This window comes from Crocodylus siamensis, chromosome 1 (genome assembly GCF_052110815.1).
Source record: "Crocodylus siamensis isolate JL-2025a chromosome 1, ASM5211081v1, whole genome shotgun sequence".
Classification (NCBI taxonomy): Eukaryota; Metazoa; Chordata; order Crocodylia; family Crocodylidae; genus Crocodylus; species Crocodylus siamensis.
In genome coordinates, this window is record NC_143395.1 from 275453199 (window position 1) to 275471022 (window position 17824).

Consider the following 17824-nt stretch of genomic DNA (forward strand, 5'->3'; position numbering starts at 1 on the left):
AATTTTGATACTCACCAACAGCAGACAGTACACACAAGCACCGGACACTATCATAATGGGGATGGCAACTACAGAAACACGTTGCAGACAGCAAGCGAGGAGTACAGATCCGCACAAGTGAGGCCACTTCAGGGCAGGTTTGTCATTGATCCATGTTACCTGCCTTGTGTGCTGCTAATGTGAAGCCACTCCCCACAGAGATGAGCTACCCAAGTTTCAGTCCTTCAGGGTGCAGTGTCCTCCCCCCCCCGCCACCCCCATGCTCTTGTGTGGACATCTCACAGCTTTAGCTCCTAGCCCAGGCCCTGCTCTCCAGCCCCTCTACTGTCAAGTCACAGCTGTGCCAGTCAGAGAAGGTTTTTAGCCTGAATGCACTCAAACTAGCACCATGCAACATTTGAGAAGCTTCAAATGTAATGTGTAAAAAGCCCTTAGGCATTGGCTATGCATAGGGGATGCACATGCACCCCCCGAGACTGGCAGTGAACCTCCTGCAAAAAGCACCGCTGACACTGACAGCTACCCACTCCCCCCAGGCCGCAGCTACCTGCAGGAGCTCACCACTCACTGCTGCCACACTCCCACCACCGACAGCACCGCTGCTGCCTGCAGGAACTTGCTGTGCCCCCCCAGACTCTGGGGACACACGGCATTCATGCCCTTAGATACCAACGTGGCTCCTTCCCATTCCCAAAGCATCCCTGGGGTCTGTACTGTACACCCCTCCCAGTCACTCCTGTGAGGTAGTATGGCAGTGCTATTCCCACTTTTCTACCTCGGGGGACTGAGACCCACACATTCAAGTAAAATCTGGATAGAAACAGCTATAGTGTTGTTACACATTTTCAAGCACTAACTTTGTAGCTGGTTGGCTCGTATAGCTGGATGGTGTGATGATTACTTCGCACGTGTGGCTGGTCTAAATTTATTGCACAATCGCCCCGTTAATTGTGTGATAATTCCTTTGCATTTGTGACCAATCTCACTTCGCTCCTGTAGCTGGTCTAAATTTATTGTGCCATTGACCAGTCAATCCCATAATACATACAACGTGTAGCAGGGGCCTGACTCTGGAGAGACAAGGTGACAAAGAAAGTTTGCAACAGGGAATTGGAAACAGATCTCCCGCAGCCTCAACATAACACTTGAAGCATAAGATTAACCTTTGCCCATCTGCGGAAGGAGGCTGACAAGCTATCCTTCCCATTGGCCTCCTGTCTCAGCATTTCTGAAACTCTTCTGATTTAACAGTGCTAATAAATCTTACCCAGTTCTACCACTCAAGTGCTGAGAGCAGTTTTGTGGGCACATTTGGCAGCGCTGCGCCAGACAGCCTTGCAGAGCTATCACCTCCACTGTAAATAAAAACCAATGGGAGTTCCTGACAAAGAACTGATGTTTCCTCTGTCCACTGTTTCTGTTTGGAGAAAGCATTCCTAGATTTTTACTTTAGTCAGTATTTTAAAGCTCTCTCTTCATTAGATATATATTGTAGCCAAAATCCTTTTCAAAACAGTCTTGCTCATTGCCAAACATGCCAGGTGAGTGCTATACATGAGAAAAGTCATTAAACACTGAATGTTTAACAGAAAAATATTCCCCGGTTTGGTGGTCATGTTAAGTATTACCGGCAATGACACACAATCATTCTGCACTCTTCAGTCAGACAACACTCCCTTTATTTCTATGAGCATTTAGGGGTGCTAATAGATCTTAACTTAAGCATACGTGTAAACATTTGCAGAATCATGAGCCAATTCCACTGTTGTATATATTTCTGGAACTGTCATGCTACAGGCTATTTGCAAAGCCACAGCAAACATGTTTCCATTAATCTTCTATTAGACTGCTGAGACTATCATGGGAGTAATGCTAAGCTATGTTTGGTAGGCCTTACAGGGGAATGGTGGATGGTGAATCCAGCAGGAAGGATGTCTGCAGGCCTTTGACGTTTTTATGTCAACACACAAGCATTGTAATTTTCATCCAGCAATTGTTTTTCTAGGTGTAAGTCAGGGGATGAGGTATTTAACTATGAACCTAAATTAGATGCCATCTTAGATAACCTTTACAAATGTTGATGATCTGCCTTCCAGTTAGCAATCTCATCTGTTCTTAGAAACTTCCAGACAAATAAGGATTTGTTATTCCATGTTAATCCTAGGTAAAAAGGACACCACCACTCATTTCCCCATAAATCATTAGGAGGTTAGGGAACAAGTGATATTAAGAAAAGCATGCAGGAGATTGTGTATTCTATTGTTGCCATAATATCAAGGAAAAACCATAGTAAATTCCAGCAAATTGAATATTTTAAGATCTCTTAAGATTACTAACATAACTGCCACCAACAAGCACATAAAAAGCTAAAAAACCTGCTAAATAAGTCCTCACCCAACCCTTGCAATTATTTCATTTCCAAACTATCATAACCACCTCACCTCACACAAAATTAGCCCCTTCTACTCTTCATGAACCAGACAGCATTGAACTCTTGTTAAAATGTGGTGCATACAGCTGGATGTTTTCTAAATGTTTTCAGTTAATGTTGAGGTGAGATGGTTTGTCAGTTGATATAGGGTTTTTTAGTTGACAGTTATATTTAAGGGTATAGAATTGATTGCCTGTTTTAGGGAAAGTATTTGATGGTGGTTTATATCAGTCTGAAAAATCATTGCTTGTGGCATTATTTTTGTTTTGAAATGAGGAAACATAATACCTTTTTCACAGATCAGGTTTTGTAGTGAGAGTTAAGGTGGCACAGGTCCATTATGATACCCTAATAAGGTTTGGACTCATCTGTGGTTTATGGACTCATCACCAGGGATCCTGGTTTTCTCTGATTGAAACAAAAATAAAAAAATCACAAAATCACAAATTCTATCATAACACCCCTCCCCCCCCAAAAATCCATGATTAAAATTAAAGGTCCCCCACAGTTCCCCCAGCCCTGCTGGTGCCCCCCACTGACCCACACACAGCCCCTGCTCCCCCAGCCCTGCCGAAGGGGGCCCCCAGCTCCCAGGGCTATGGAGCCAGGGGGGCCAGGATCCACAGCCCCATGCCCCTGGCAGGAGGTGGTGGCTCCTGCAGCAGAGCAGAACCTGGCTCCCCCCTGCTACCTGCTGCAGGCTTGGCAGGGAGAGAGGGACAGTTACCTGTAGCAGCATGCACTCCCGAGCAGCAAGGAAGACCCACACTCCCCAGATCTGTGTGCAAGGCAGGGGCAAGCTCGGGCTGCGTGCTGTGGGCTCCTGGCCCTGCTGCCCTCCCTGGCGCCTCTGCAGCCTGGCAGGTACGACCCGGTGCTGCAGGGCATAATGTGGCCATGCAGGAAAACTGCTTACTGCTATGAGCTCCATGCTGCCCTGGCAACGTGCCCCTGCACACACAGCTGCAGTGAGGGCAGCAGCATGGGGTTGTGCCCCTCAAAGCTGCCACACATGCAGGGGCCACATCGCCAGGATAGCGTGGAGCAAGCAGCTGCAAGTACCTTTTCTGTGCAGCCATACTCTGCCCTGCAGCAGCGGGTGGTGCCCACTGGGCTGTGGAGGCCCCAGGGGAGGGCAGCAGAGTGGGAGCCCACAGTACACAGCCTGCTCCCACTTCCACCTCATGCACAAATATGAAGGATGTGGGTCCCCTTTGCCCCCCAGGAGTGCACACAGCAGCGAGCCTCACCCCCTACCCCCCTAGACAAGCCAACCGTGGCCCTGTCCTGCTCCCTGCCGGAGCCCTGCAGCCACACACCGTGGCCCTGGGCCCCGAGCTCCAGAAACTGCCTAGCTGGGCAACAGCCCTAGCCCTAGCCCTAGCCCTGCCCAACTCCCTCCCTACCACCCTCCCCCAGCCACTTACCTGCAGGAGTTGCTCTCCAGGCTGCCTGGGGCCATGTGCATATATATGCACATGGTGCCCCCTGCCTGACCACCCTCCTCCTGCTCCCCCCAGCCCCCTGCAGGCTAGGACTCTGCCAGCCTGCAGGGAGCTCACTGCAGAACTGCAAAATCCGTGGGTTTCTCTGGTAAAGTGAGAAATCTGCATTTACCTCTGTTAAAAGGTAAAATTCATGGTTTATTCCGTTTTTCCGTGGAAAACAGAAAACCTGGATCCCTGCTCATCATGACCGCCAAACAAGTAGTAACGATAAACTGCACATCCACAACTAAACCCCTGACAAGGATCAGTTCTCGCTCTGGTCCTTTTCTATATCTTCAGGCAATCAGTGGGAGAAATGGACAGAGGACATGCACTCAAGTGCCAGTAGAAGACAAACAGCTCCCTACTTATCTTTGACCTATCATTGCACCAAAACTGTTCAGCTCACATGAGAAGAAAACCTGACAGAAGCAGAAAGTGATATGGAGGAGGCTATGCTGGTGAGGACAGGGAAATACTTTCCAAAATGCAATCATTTTCAATTGAAAGTATATACTTGCAATTGGTCAAATTTAAGTTGTGTATAGGAGTGCCTCTGGATTCCTCACAGACTCCAAGGTCTCACAACTAGTCAACTACAGGTGGTAAAAACATTAGAAGATACCATCTCATCCTGGCTGATGATGACCTGGCTTTGGATTTTTGTGCCTTAGTCATCTCTTGATTTGAGTCTATAACAATGCAATATTAACAGGCTTAATGCCTTCAAGTCTTAGAAAACTCTACCCAACACAGGACACTGCACTCTACATATCCCAAGCAATACTGGCTGCTCTAAATATCTTGGACCTATCCTCCAATCTTTAAACTGGCTTCCAATAGAATACTGAATCAAATTCAAGTCTCAGTTTTTATATGCCTGTCACTCTAGGACCAAAGCCCTGGAGTTAGGCCAGCATGCAGCCCACAAGCCCCAGCAGCTGATTCTCCCACTGCTGTGCAGAAAAGGAGAGCCTTGAGGAAGCTGAGCACAGGTACATTATGATGTGCTAAAAGGGCCTGTGATACTGGTAGGGTGGCCATCATAGAGAACAGTTTGGTTGTCCTCTACTGATACGAAACTGGATGCTTTTATGTCCTCTATCTCTTCAAGAGAAAAAGAGAGGACATAAAGGTGTAGGGTTTTGTATCAATAGAGGACCAGAGTAGCAGAAAACCAGAATGTCCTCTATGGTCGCCCCCGGTACAGTCCATGTGGCAGATGTAGTCCACATAGTGGAGGGGGCCTTGCCTCGCCAACCCAGGGTGGAGCAACTGCCTGTAGGAGGGAAGGATCTTGAGGGGAGCCCTCCACATCATGGCCCATACACTGTGTAGCCTAGTGGCTGCATGTCGGTGCCACCTGTGCTCCCTGACTGCAGCATATTTGGACAGCCCTGAGTTAAACTAAAGCTCCAGATAAAGATTGTGTAGACAACTTTTCCCCTTTAGTGCAATGAAACTTTCTAAACTAAATGTAAATCTCACTGGTAGAGAAGATCCAAGCAGGGTGCGGGGCCCAGGGCAAATCAGCCTGTGTGGGGCCTTGCCCCCAGACACAAAGAAGCTGGTGGCAGATTCAGCGTTTTGATGAGCAGCCAGTCGCACCAGATTCAGCAGTGGATTTAGCAGCGGTGGGGGTGGGAGTGCTGAGTTGCCAGATGTGAAGCCAGCGGCAGCATGGAGTCATCGCATCACTTCACCTGGCTCCATGGGTCCCCCCAGGTGTGGGGCCCAGGGCCCCAATTTGCCCCCCACTAGGGACAGACCTGGTCACTGGTGCAGGAAGAAAAACATTCTTGGAAACAAGTCCTAGATAGAGAAAAGAACTCACTTGGAAACTATTGAAAATCGTGATCCTTACCACTTTCTGTTTCAAGTGCAAGGCAAATTTCTTCGATGGCATCTTCTTTAAAACAAAGAAACAAATAGGACCATGGTGGTGAGAAGCTAAGGTATATATCAAAGGAATCCATGACAAAAAACACTCCAGAATGTTAGTACATATGCCCAAAAGTTAGGAAATCTGAGTTAAATTCCCCTCTTCACCCTGAGGGTATTCAAACCCCAAGATCCCAAAATAGTGTCTTAATGACCAGGTTAAAAGCAAGGCTGCGCTGAAGACACTTTCTACCTGCCTCATGGAAAATGACACGCTATTTATTTATTAGAGGTACGGGCCACCCTTTCTAAAAAAAGGCTTGAGACAGCTTCTAATAACACATTCAAAAACCCAAAGCAAAACCAGAATACAATATTTTAAAGAATGTAACAGAACAAACTTCCCCTAAAAACCCCCACTCAAAAGTAATGGAGAAAGGAATGCAAGATTCATGGAGCAAACAAGAACTCTGGCTCTATAGCACAGTAAAGAAGGCACTCCCCTAGGGTCTAGTCCCTGCTCCAAGGATTGTTTATGCATTTTGCATTAAATACTCATTGCATAAACAGCTGTGGAAACAGAGACTGTATCCTTGGACTCCTTCCCTATCAGGTGAGTGGCCTCATCAGTGAGCTACATACTCTGGCAGCCTCATGTTTACTTTCTGTCCGAAATTCACTCTGTGCCTTAACCCACCTTCGACAGACTAGGCAGAGGGGGCCTTCAGCCCAGAAGAACCTCTAGCCTGTCTACAGGAGACAGTCTACAGGAGGGGGGATCTCTTGCTTTGAATCCTGCCAAGCTGAAGAGGGAATTAAACCCAGGTCTTCTGCTTAACTCAGTAAGGGCTCTAATCAGTAGGCTATTACGTGAGAAGGGAGGCAATGGCAGGACTGCTGCTGCTTTGTCCTCCAGCATTTTTATGAGAAGTGGCTGTGAGTGCTGAACTCTGTTTTGTCAGTTATTGCTGATGTGTTCTGAGATGCTAACAAATTGGGCCCTGACTAGGCGCACAGATATACAGCCTAAGTACAGACGTTCATAAAGCCCCTGGAGGAAGCGCTATAACTTATAAAGAGCTGTAAGTTAGAATGAAGGCCAATCAAACAAAAATTAGCTGTTCCCTGGGAGGACTTGCAGCCTGCCCACAATGGCTGCTGTGGGTGCTCCGACACTTCCCAGGAGGCTGCCAGAGTGGCCCTTCTCCCCAGCCCTGCCCCCTTGCCAGCCGGTGACTGTCCAGCTGATGCCTGGCTGGGGCTGCTGCAGGGGGAGAGACCCTGGAGCCTTTCTCCTGCAGCAGTCCTGGACAGGCAGTGGCATGCTGCTGCAGGGACTTAGACCCTGAAGCCATTCCCCCCCAGCAGCCCCAGCCAGGCAGTGGTGCACTGCTGCTACATGGGGAGTGACCCCAGAGCCCTTCCCCCACAGTCCCCACTGCAGCCAAGCACCAGCACACTTACAGCTCAGCCCAGCCTAGTCCAGCCCAGGTGGCTGCCCAGAGAAAGACCTCAGGCTCCTTCCCCCACGGCACCACCTCCCCCACCCAGGCTGTGGCATGCCACAAAGCTAGAGCAGCTGCAAGAACAGAAACTCCTTTCCCCCACCAGGCCCCAGGCAGGGCTGAGATGAAAGGCTATCACAACTCTGGTCAGTGACAGCTTTGGAGGAGGGCAGCCTAGGCTAGAGCACAGCCCTGCACAATGCTGCCTGGGATAGCAACGATCTCTCAAGTTAACCCTTGATGTGATCTGGCACAGACATTGGATGAAGAGGTCTAACAGAAAGGGTGCAGACAGAAGTGCATCTCCACACTGTAACTGAGGAGTCTTTGCAGGTAGCTTTCTGAGTTACAACAATCCCTCAGACCAAACACAAGTTCACTATTGGTTGTAGGAGAGAGGGAAAGCTAGTTGCTGGCTGCAGCCTGCAGCGGGTTTCCCCTAGCAATGGCCCCTCTTCCCTGTGAAACTGCAAAGTTTTCAGAATGGGAGGGGAGAAAAGGAGCAGAGGGAGCTCCTATAAGGGGTTCCCCAGTTGGTGCTGGGGGGGTCAGGTGTGTGAACTGGAGCCCCTCCAACCTCAGGGAGGTCTAATACACTCACCCCACACTCCAGAGGGCTGAAAAACCCACAGACTGAACTCCTTCCACTCCCTTCCCCCCTCCCATTCTGAAAACAGCTTGAAGCTGGCAGACAGCATAGACACAAGTTATAGAAGACGCTCTGTTTTGAAATGTCTTAAGCTGTGTAGAGCCATGCACTTGTGTTTGGTCATGGCTATAAACCTCTTTTTGTGGCCAGATCAGGTGAAAATTGTCACTTCCATCTGTGCCCAAAGCACTGTAGGTTAGTACAAATCCATCCAGGGTTAACTTAAAGCAAGATCCACCATTTTTAAAGCACTTTATGTGCCATGAACATCTGTTCTGTTATGGCTGTATAATGTTTTCTGAATGCTTAAACATTGAGTTTAGTGTCTGTACATAGCCATAATATGTGTGTCCCAAATGACCTTACACAGGACACAGGCACCTAAATGCTTAACTCAGCCAAGATACAGGCAATGCAGAATACATGCAGTAGCTGAACTTTAGGCATTTAATCACTTTTCAGTTTCAGTTTTTGCCCCAAAAAGTAGATGTTTAAGGGATAGTGAGCATCTAAGCAGAGGTTTTGTTAATTATGCTCCTGAATCTAGGCACCTAAATACTACTTTAGTTTCTCTGTGCCGTAGTTCCTCATCTGTAAAATGGTGATTGTAATTCTGTGTCTCAGAAGGAGGTCATAAGGATAACTATGTTAGTACTGAGTGGCACGCAAACTTCAGTGGTAATATTACCATAAGTAGATTGTCTATTTCTTCCTGTCTGTTCAGAAGTTATGTTCTGATTTCCTAAAATTCTATTTGTCAGCAAGTCACGTCTTCTAAGTCTTCTATCTATTGACCCCTTTCTGTTCAAATTCATGTTAATTAAATCAGTCAGCCTAAAATTTGACCTATCAAAGCCCATTTTTGCACAAGTGTATCACCTTCCTAAAAATGAATAACTCAATGCCTTTTTCTAAAAACAAGTAAAAATGCTAATACCAGCCCCACAAATCACTGTTTGACAGGGCTAAAAGGTGGGGAGAGGAAGCATCAGCAAAAGAGATGCTTTTCCCCAGGATTTATTAACAGGAATAACATCATCATGACTGAATACAGGCACACGCATCTTTAATTTTTAGCAGTAAAAATTTTAGCATATAAACAATTCACTCTAGTAAAATGTAATGGCTTCTTAAGAATATTCCTTGACATCTATGCAGCACAGTCCAATAGAAAAAATAAATACAACTTTTACATTTATTTAAACAGTCCATTTATGCTCTTATATGACCTTCATCATCATTGACCCATCATATCCCAAAAAAGTTTAGAACCAACATAGTTTAAAAATAGTAGCTGCTAAGGGAGAGGCTCTGCAAATTTTTTCCTCTTAGTAGAAAACCCCGAATGAAACCAGTTACGATACTGCTTTCTTCCCTACCACTGGATGAATTCCTGGAGGCACAAAGAAATTAGTGGCTGGGAAAATGTAATTACTGTACTTTATATCTCCTTGCAGAAGTGAATCTGACCCATTGTTCTTAATAATAACAATCTTTTTTTTTTTTTTGCTGATGCTAAGGAAGACAATAGCAACAGAGAAGTAAGCAGACGAGCAGGTTTTATATCCATTGTATCAGGCATGCGTGGAATATAACTGACAAGCTTATCATTGTATCTATCAATTCAGTGAGTAAACACTTTATATGGGTTGCTTGCATTTTCATACATGAACCTCTTCCGGTTTTAAGAAAACATAGACTGTAGCTTGCCTGCTTTTTTAAACGTGAAAAACACCTATTAAAAACACCGTTATGTTGTGCCTGGTTCCTGTGATCAAACACCTGATGAAGAATGTCTTGTATTAGAACACTTGTCTAACTTTATCCCAGCAACATCATTTTTCTAATAGCAGATATCACCCTAAGAGGCAAGGATTTCTTGTATAAAGAATATTTCTGTTTTAACTTTTTTCTCATTTTCCAAAAATGACATAGCTTAAATGATGAAGCTCCCTTTCTAGCAAAGATCATTAAAAATGTGGTCCATACCAGTTTTCCCAGTAAGTTATTTTTTTCATGTTTCCCTCTTTATTACACAGTAATTAGTTCAGTATATTCTCATATTTGGTAGATTTTCGTTTTATATTTTCCTAGCTAGCTGCAAACTAAGATCCTCCTCCTGCAAAACCTTATGAATCCACTTATTTTATTTTTTTATTTTTTTTACACACTGTGAGAAGTCCATGACACTCCTCATAGTGCATGAAGTTAAGCTCAGGCATACATCTTTGCAGAAACAAGGCCAAAGTATTGTGATGATTTTAATAACCTTTGGGCAGACCTCCAAGAAAGTATGTCCTCGTTTCAATTGCACTGCCTTTGTTTTCCCCTGACCATTGTCTTCTTTAAATAAAAGTTTTACAAGAGATTCCAAAAACAGTATGTTGTGTTGGGTTTTTTTCCATTTTGAAACATTATTTACATTTTTCTCCATGTTCAAAGAAGTCATTCAGTAACCCAAGCAATTCAAAAGTGTCACCCTATAGCTCAGGGCCTTTTCTGAACAATTTTACAAAGTATAAAATAACAAAACTGTTTTAACATCATCCCCCACCCCACCTACCCACACACAGCTAGAAGTAACAAAGTAGAATTTACCTCTTTTCCAGATATCCTCCTAAGTGCCTAGGAAGAAAAATGAACCTAGCATTACAGCTAGAAAGTTAATGAACTGCACTCTTGTGGACCAAGGGAGAAATGCACCCCAACCACCAAAGGGGCCTCTCTAAAGAGGATCCTGTTAACAGTTCTCTCTCATTTTTGACTTGATTATAAATTATAACTAAGTTAAATTTCTCAGTGGGGATTAGCTTGCTTATGTTCTTTAGTTTGTTTCTTGTAATAAGCTGTTAATGACAACAAAACACTTCATACAGCCATATAGATGCATTAACCATTACAAGGAGGGCATTAACGCAAAACAGAAAACATCTTTTCCATTAAAAGAATAGCTAAAACATAAATCATATGTTTGCTCTGCTGTATGTTCTACATCTAGTATGCTCATCAACATGTTTTATTCAGACTCGAAAAAAAATTGTTCAGCATATAGGCTGAGTACAGACATTCAAAAAGCCTGAAGTGGAACCAATTTGGTCTACCCAGGTTTCTCTAAGATGCATTGATTGAACCAGGAGTGAACAGAACACATGTTTACTTCTGGGTGGTGGGGGACATGCAGTTGCCATGCACTCTGGCATGCCTCCCAGTGCAGCCTCTTTCCCCCATGGGAGCAGCCCCCAGCTATGCTTTCTCTGGGAAGGAGTGGGGAGGGGTTGAGGAGCCAGGGCTAGGCCACAGGGTGAAGGAGACTCTGTTCCCCTACTCCCCTGATGCAGCCCAGTTTGGCTAACAGCCTGACCAGCTCTCAGCCATGCTTCTCCCTGCAGGTGTCAGCCATGTGGGGCAGGCTGGGAGAAAAGGCAGGGGAGTATGAGCTCCCCACAGATGTACTTGCTCGGTTCTGGGGGGCTGGAGCTGGGCCTGTGAGGTGGGGACTCAGCTCCTCCCTGCCCCTTCCCAATGCCCAATTCGACTGACACAGCCAGGCAGGAGCAGGGACTGAGAGACACACCAGGACTGTCAGCCAAACTGCTCAGTGCCAGGGGAAGAGAGGGAATGGGATGGGGGAAGGGGGAGAGGAAGCCCCTGCCCCACAAGCCTAGGCTCAGCCCCCCTCAGACCTGAGCAAGCACCACTGAGAGAGCCTGCACTCCCCCACCCTTCCCCTGTCCCTGCCCCCCTCAGCTGACATGGGCAGGCAGGAACGGGACTTTGAGCTGAGTGAGTTGTTTGTTAGCTGAGCCGGGTAGCACTAGGGGATGAGGGAAAGCAGAGCCCCGCACTCCGCACAACTCCTGACAAGCAGGCAGGAGCCGGGGCTGAGAGCCACCCCAGGACTGTCAGCCAAACTGCTCAGCACTGGGGGTTCAGCAGGGGAAGGGTGGAAAGCAGAAGCCCCCATCTTGCAGCCCAGCCTCAGCCTACCCCAGACCCAAGCAAGCACAGCTTGGGAAGGGGTGACACTCCCCACTTCCCCGCTGCACCACCACTGGCAGGTGCAGACATGACACAGGGCTGGGGAGCAGAGGCTTTGCAGCCGGGCTTCATGGAGTATGCAGTGCAGGCATGCAAAGGATTGTGGGATGCTAGAGGACGGCAAAGTAACTTGATGCATGAGGGGATATGAGACAGAAGTTAATCTAAATCAGTTAAGTCTGATACTACATCCATTCAGGTCTATCTTAAACCAGTTTGGGCCATTTTGAAACTGGTTTATGTTCACGGAACTTCTGTTCTATTACAGGTTTAAATTGGCTTCTGATTACTTAAACCAGTTTATATATAATGTATAACCCTAGCCGTAAAGATCAACATAGGAAATATATCTAGACAAAGGAAAAATCCCAGCAGCTTTACTTAGTTTTGTAATTTTGAATTCAGTTTCCACACACAAGCTATGACTTCCATTAGGAAAGTACAGAAATTCTGACTATTTGGTAATTTTTTGTTTGTCTGTTTGTTTGTTTCACAGAGTAAGATAACACATAGTTTCACTAACACTGTTACCTTTAAATATTCTAGTATAATAATGCAGTTCCAGAACACTTGAGTATCTTTAAGGAAACTACTATGCCTCAATACTATTTTTAGATTTCTGTTCTTTTAATGAAGCAAAGTCTCCAAATTGTCCTATAATCAAGTTATGAACTCCATTTAGGAAATACTCATAGTGAGATTCCACAGAAAAAAATGCTGCCTAAAGCTCAATGATATTTTGTCATGTGCTGGGGAGATTGCATCCCACTTACCATGACCTCTAGCTGACCCGTTTGTTCTCTTATCCACCAATCTTTATTTCCTGCCTCTTAACCTGAGCACTGGGGAGGGTATAATGCCACAGAAACAGTCAAGGTCCTTCTTTCACACAGGCTAGGGACAGACATTACACATAAACCAGTTTAAGTGATCAGAAACTAGTTTAAACCTGTAACAGAACAGATGTTCAGTGCACATAAACCAGTTTGAAAATGGCTGAAACTGGTTTGAGATAAACCATTTAAATGTAGTATCAGACTTAACTGATTTGGCTCAAACCAGCTTACGCAATGTCTGTCCCAGACCACAATGAAGAAGAGCCAAACACAGAGGGTTTCATCATGGAATAAATAGCCTGACCTAAACTCTAGAGCACAAAATGCTTTTATACATTCCTGAGAAACTGTTATTCTAGGAAACCTACTCATAGTTTCATAGTTTCTAGGGTCGGAAGGGACCTAAGCAGATCATCTAGTCCGATCCCCTGCCATGGCAGGAAATAATACTGGGGTCAAATGACCCCAGCAAGACGTTCATCCAACCTCCTCTTAAAGACCCCCAGGGTAGGAGCCAGCACCACTTCTCTTGGAAGCTGGTTCCAGATCCTAGCCGCCCTGACTGTGAAGTAGCGCCTCCTGATATCTAGCCTAAACCTGCCCTCTGCCAGCTTGTGACCGTTATTCCTGGTCACTCCTGGCAGTGCTCGGGGAAACAGTGACTCCTATATCTGAGTGATCAAAATAATTTTTCATGGACCTTCTTCAAGCTTTAAGAAGATATTTGTTTCCTGTTTATAGACTACAGAGAAGAATATGACTGTAGCTTACATGTTACAAAATAGAATGGGCCTGATTCTCTTCTCACAGATCACTTTGACATTGGGTTAAAAATTGATCTCAGTTTATACTAGTGCAAATGGGAAGAAATATCACAGCCTTTATTTTCTGTAACTTTACAAGAAGACATATGAAATCAGAATTTAAAACAAAAGAATCATATGACTATAAAGCCTGGTAGGAATGCTTGTATTTGCATTTGCATTTTAGTTTGAAAGGCCAAAACCGAAAAGAAAGTTATATATTTTTTAAAAGTGTACTTATGTTTCAAATGCCGTCAATAAAGACCAAAGAATTTTTAAAATTTGTCACCATTTTTATTGCTACTTTAGTTTTTCCACATGAGGTGAGAATTTGTGGAACCTGAGAGTATATATATAAAATACAGTATTATATCCTGTAGAGATCCGATATTAAAACTCATTGCAGTGTCAGACAGAAGAAAGATGGTCTTGTGGTTAAAGCTAACTTCAGGATGCAGAGTGCGGCTATGCAAGACGCTTACTGCACATTGGCCTAATAACACTGTGAAGTAATGTGTCACAGCAAAAACTGTACTAATAGCCTACTGCAAAGTTTTATTAGGCTAATGCACAGTAAACATCACTAAATAATGATTCTCTAGTGCTACCGTGCAGTAACTTTAGGTATTGTACATTTAGTTCGCACTTTATTAAGGAAGTTCTAAACTAAATACAGGGGTATCTAGGGGTGGGCAAAAATGGCCCATGAGCTGATTCCAATCTGCCAAAGGATTTTACCTGCCCATAGCACCTGGCCCAGGCATGGGGGTCAGCCCAAGCCATGGCACGTAGAGCCAGTCCTGCCACCCCTGGGCACACAGTGGGGCTGGGATGGCACAGCGGCAGGACTCAGCTTCCCAGCAGCCCTGGCAGTGGTGGCTCCTTCTGGCTGCCTCCATTAGTGTCACCACAGCTGAACCTGGGCACCCGGGCCCATCTGCTCCACACCCAGCACAGGGGGCCCCAGATGGAGCAGGTGAGTGGGGTCTCCATGGAGCCTGGTCTGGGCCCCGTACAGGCAGGACAGATGTGATGGGGCCGTGGGTGGGTGGGAAAAGCATGATGGGCATGTGGGAGGGGCCAGAGCCAGGGCCAGGATCTTGGGGCAGTGACAGCACGGGGCTGGGGCCTGGGACAGAGCTATGATCTGTTGCCCACATGGCCGTGCAATAGGCACTGGTTCCATAGTCAGATCCCTGTCCTGGCCTCACCCACCCACAGCCCCATCCCATCTGCCTAGCTGAGCACACCCTGCCCACAGGAGCCCCCAACCAGTCTCCATGGAGACCCCAGGGCCAGGGCTGGGATCTCCAGGTGGTGACAGTGCAGGGCTGGGCCCTGGGACAATGCCACTTAGGGAGTTTTGGTGACCTTTAGGTGAGTGGCTGAATAGTTGAGGAGTGCTGACCCAGCCAGCAATAGCTCACCAAAACTCCTTAAGTGACCCTCCAACCCAAATAATTGCCCACCCCTCAACTGGTCCGTGCTACTCTCCATCCTGCTGCCGCTAGACTGCTTTCTGAACTTAAACTGGCATTTAAAGCTGGCTCAGGTACACTATTCTGCACACTTCAGTGTAAACCTATGTCCCTAGCTGTCTCTCATCACTACAGAAAAAGGCAGAAAAGGCAAAACAGAAGCAACCTTGACTCTTTGCCTTTCAAGGAATGCTGCATCAACAGTCTGTGTCCCTGATGTAAGGAAAAAGGTAAAAATTAGGCCACATTGAGTAAAACAGTTCTCTCACAACCTGCAAGCTATACATTATTGTCATAAGTAATTTTGTACCTCTTATCTTCCTGATACAAGAACCCTGTAATACAATTATTACTCTGTCCTTAGCAGCTTTAAATATGGCCATGGGCTTGTTCCCAAAATATTGTTAGTCCAGGTGAGGAATCCTAAGAGCTTATGGAGCTTTACTTCTCTACATCAGTTGTCTATCTTAGGAAGCTGCGAGTTCTATACCTTATAATCTTGTAGGAAACAAGAGATCTGATGAAACCATGAAGGAACCATTTTAAAATGGAAGAAAGTAAGATATAAAGCCCTCATTATTGTCATTCCATGGATTGTATTTATAATACTTATATTTTTTGAGTCTGTTGACAAGCATTTTTAAAACTAAAAATACTGCTGTGCTTTCAGCATAGTTTAAATAATACAGACATGCTGTATACATTTGGCAAGTATTCCCTTCTCAGACACTGTCAATGACTTACAGGCAGGGATACTTAAAGTGTATCTGTTGTAGTTTAATAGACCCTTCATAAAAGTGTATTGATCCAAAAGCCTAGATTTAAAGGAGGTTTGGGGGGGAGGTTGGTTCTTGGGTTATTTAAAGTCTGATGTGCTTAAGGTAAGCAAGAAAATTCTTTATAAAAGATGTTCATTACTATTGTTACAAAAGAATCAGTTCCCTTCTGACAATTACTATACTGCAGCTCAGATAAGTATCACATTTTTTGGACTGATGCTTCCTGTGTCAGAGCAGCAGCGTGGCAGAGACACAGGCACCACATGCCTGCTCTGCTCCTGCCACAGCTGCCTTTCCCATCCTGCCCCAGCTCCTGGCCCTGATGCCCAGGGACAGGGTTCTCCACTCCTCAGGGCTACTGCAGCTGTCCTGCTCAGGGGCACAGTCATAGTTTCATAGTTTCTAGGGTTGGAAGGGACCTGAGCAGATCATCTAGTCCGACCCCCTGCCATGGCAGGAAAGAGTACTGGGGTCAAATGACCCCAGCAAGATGTTCATCTAACCTCCTCTTAAAGACCCCCAGGGTAGGGGCCAGCACCACTTCTCTTAGAAGCTGGTTCCAGACCCTAGCCGTCCTGACCGTGAAGTAGCACCTCCTGATATCTAACCTAAACCTACCCTCTGCCAGCTTGTGACCGTTATTCCTGGTCACTCCTGGCGGTGCTTGGGGAAACAGTGACTTCCCCAATGCCTGCTGATCCCCCCTGACTAGTTTATAACAGGCCACAAGATCCCCCCCTCAGCCTTCTCTTGTGGAGGCTGAACAGGTTCAGGTCCCGCAGCCTGTCCTCATAGGGCCTGCCCTGTTGTCCCCTGATCATACGAGTGGCCCTCCTCTGGACCCTCTCCATGCTGTCGACATCCCTCTTGAAGTACGGCGCCCAGAACTGGACGCAATACTCCAGCTGCGGCCTGACCAGTGCCACATAGATGGGGAGGATCACCTCCTTGGACCTGCTCGAGATGCATCTGTGGATGCATGCCAAGGTGCAGTTGGCCTTCCTTACTGCCTCTCCACACTGCCAGCCCATGTTCATCTTGAAGTCAATGATGACCCCCAGATCCCTTTCCGCCTCTGTGCTGACAAGAGGGGAGTTCCCCAACCTGTAGGTATGGTGCCGGTTGTTCCTCCCGAGGTGCATCACCTTGCACTTGTCTGTGTTGAAACCCATCATATTCTCGTCCGCCCACCCTTGTAACCTGTCTAGGTCTGATTGTAGCCTGTTGCATCCTTCCAATGTGCCCATGTCCCCCCACATCTTAGTGTCATCAGCAAATTTGAACAGGGTGCTTTTTACCCCCTCATCCAAATCGCTGATGAAGATGTTGAACAGTGCGGGCCTGAGGACCGAGCCCTGGGGGACCCCACTGACCACGTCCTTCCAGGTTGAGAAGGACCCATCCACTACCACCCTCTGGGTGTGGCCCTCCAGCCAGTTGGCGACCCATTTGACTGTGTGGGTGTCTACACCACAGCCCCCCAGTTTCTTAATGAGAACGGGGTGAGAGAGAGTGTCAAAAGCCTTCCAGAAGTCCAGGAAGACTATGTCCACTGCTACCCCTGCATCTAATGATCTGGTGATCTGATCATAAAAGGCCACCAGGTTGGTCTGACAGGACCTGCCACTGATGAACCCATGTTAGTTGCCCCTAAGCATGCAGTCTCCTGCTGGCCCCTCCTGGATGTGTGCCAGCATAATTTTCTCGAACAGCTTGCCTAGGATCGAGGTGAGACTAACCGGCCTATAGTTTCCCGGGTCCTCCTTCCTGCTTTTTTTGAAGATGGGGACCACGTTGGCCCTCTTCCAGTCCTCTGGTACCTCACCAGAGCACCACGAGTGCTCGTAAAGTTGTGCCAGGGGACTTGCAATGACCTCGGCCAGTTCCTTTAGAACTCTAGGGTGGAGATCATCTGGGCTGGCTGACTTGAATACGTC

General features: G+C 46.5%; 1 protein-coding gene across 1 annotated transcript in view; it reads right to left on the minus strand.

Moving 5' to 3' along the window:
- REPS2 (RALBP1 associated Eps domain containing 2) overlaps positions 1-10599 on the minus strand; it is a 179102-nt gene extending 168503 nt beyond the window's left edge. Inside the window, exon 1 of the mRNA XM_090063020.1 lies at positions 10552-10599. The gene's annotated coding sequence lies outside the window, so the exon portion shown is untranslated. The remainder of the gene's footprint in view (positions 1-10551) is intronic.
- Between the last annotated feature and the right edge of the window lie 7225 nt (positions 10600-17824).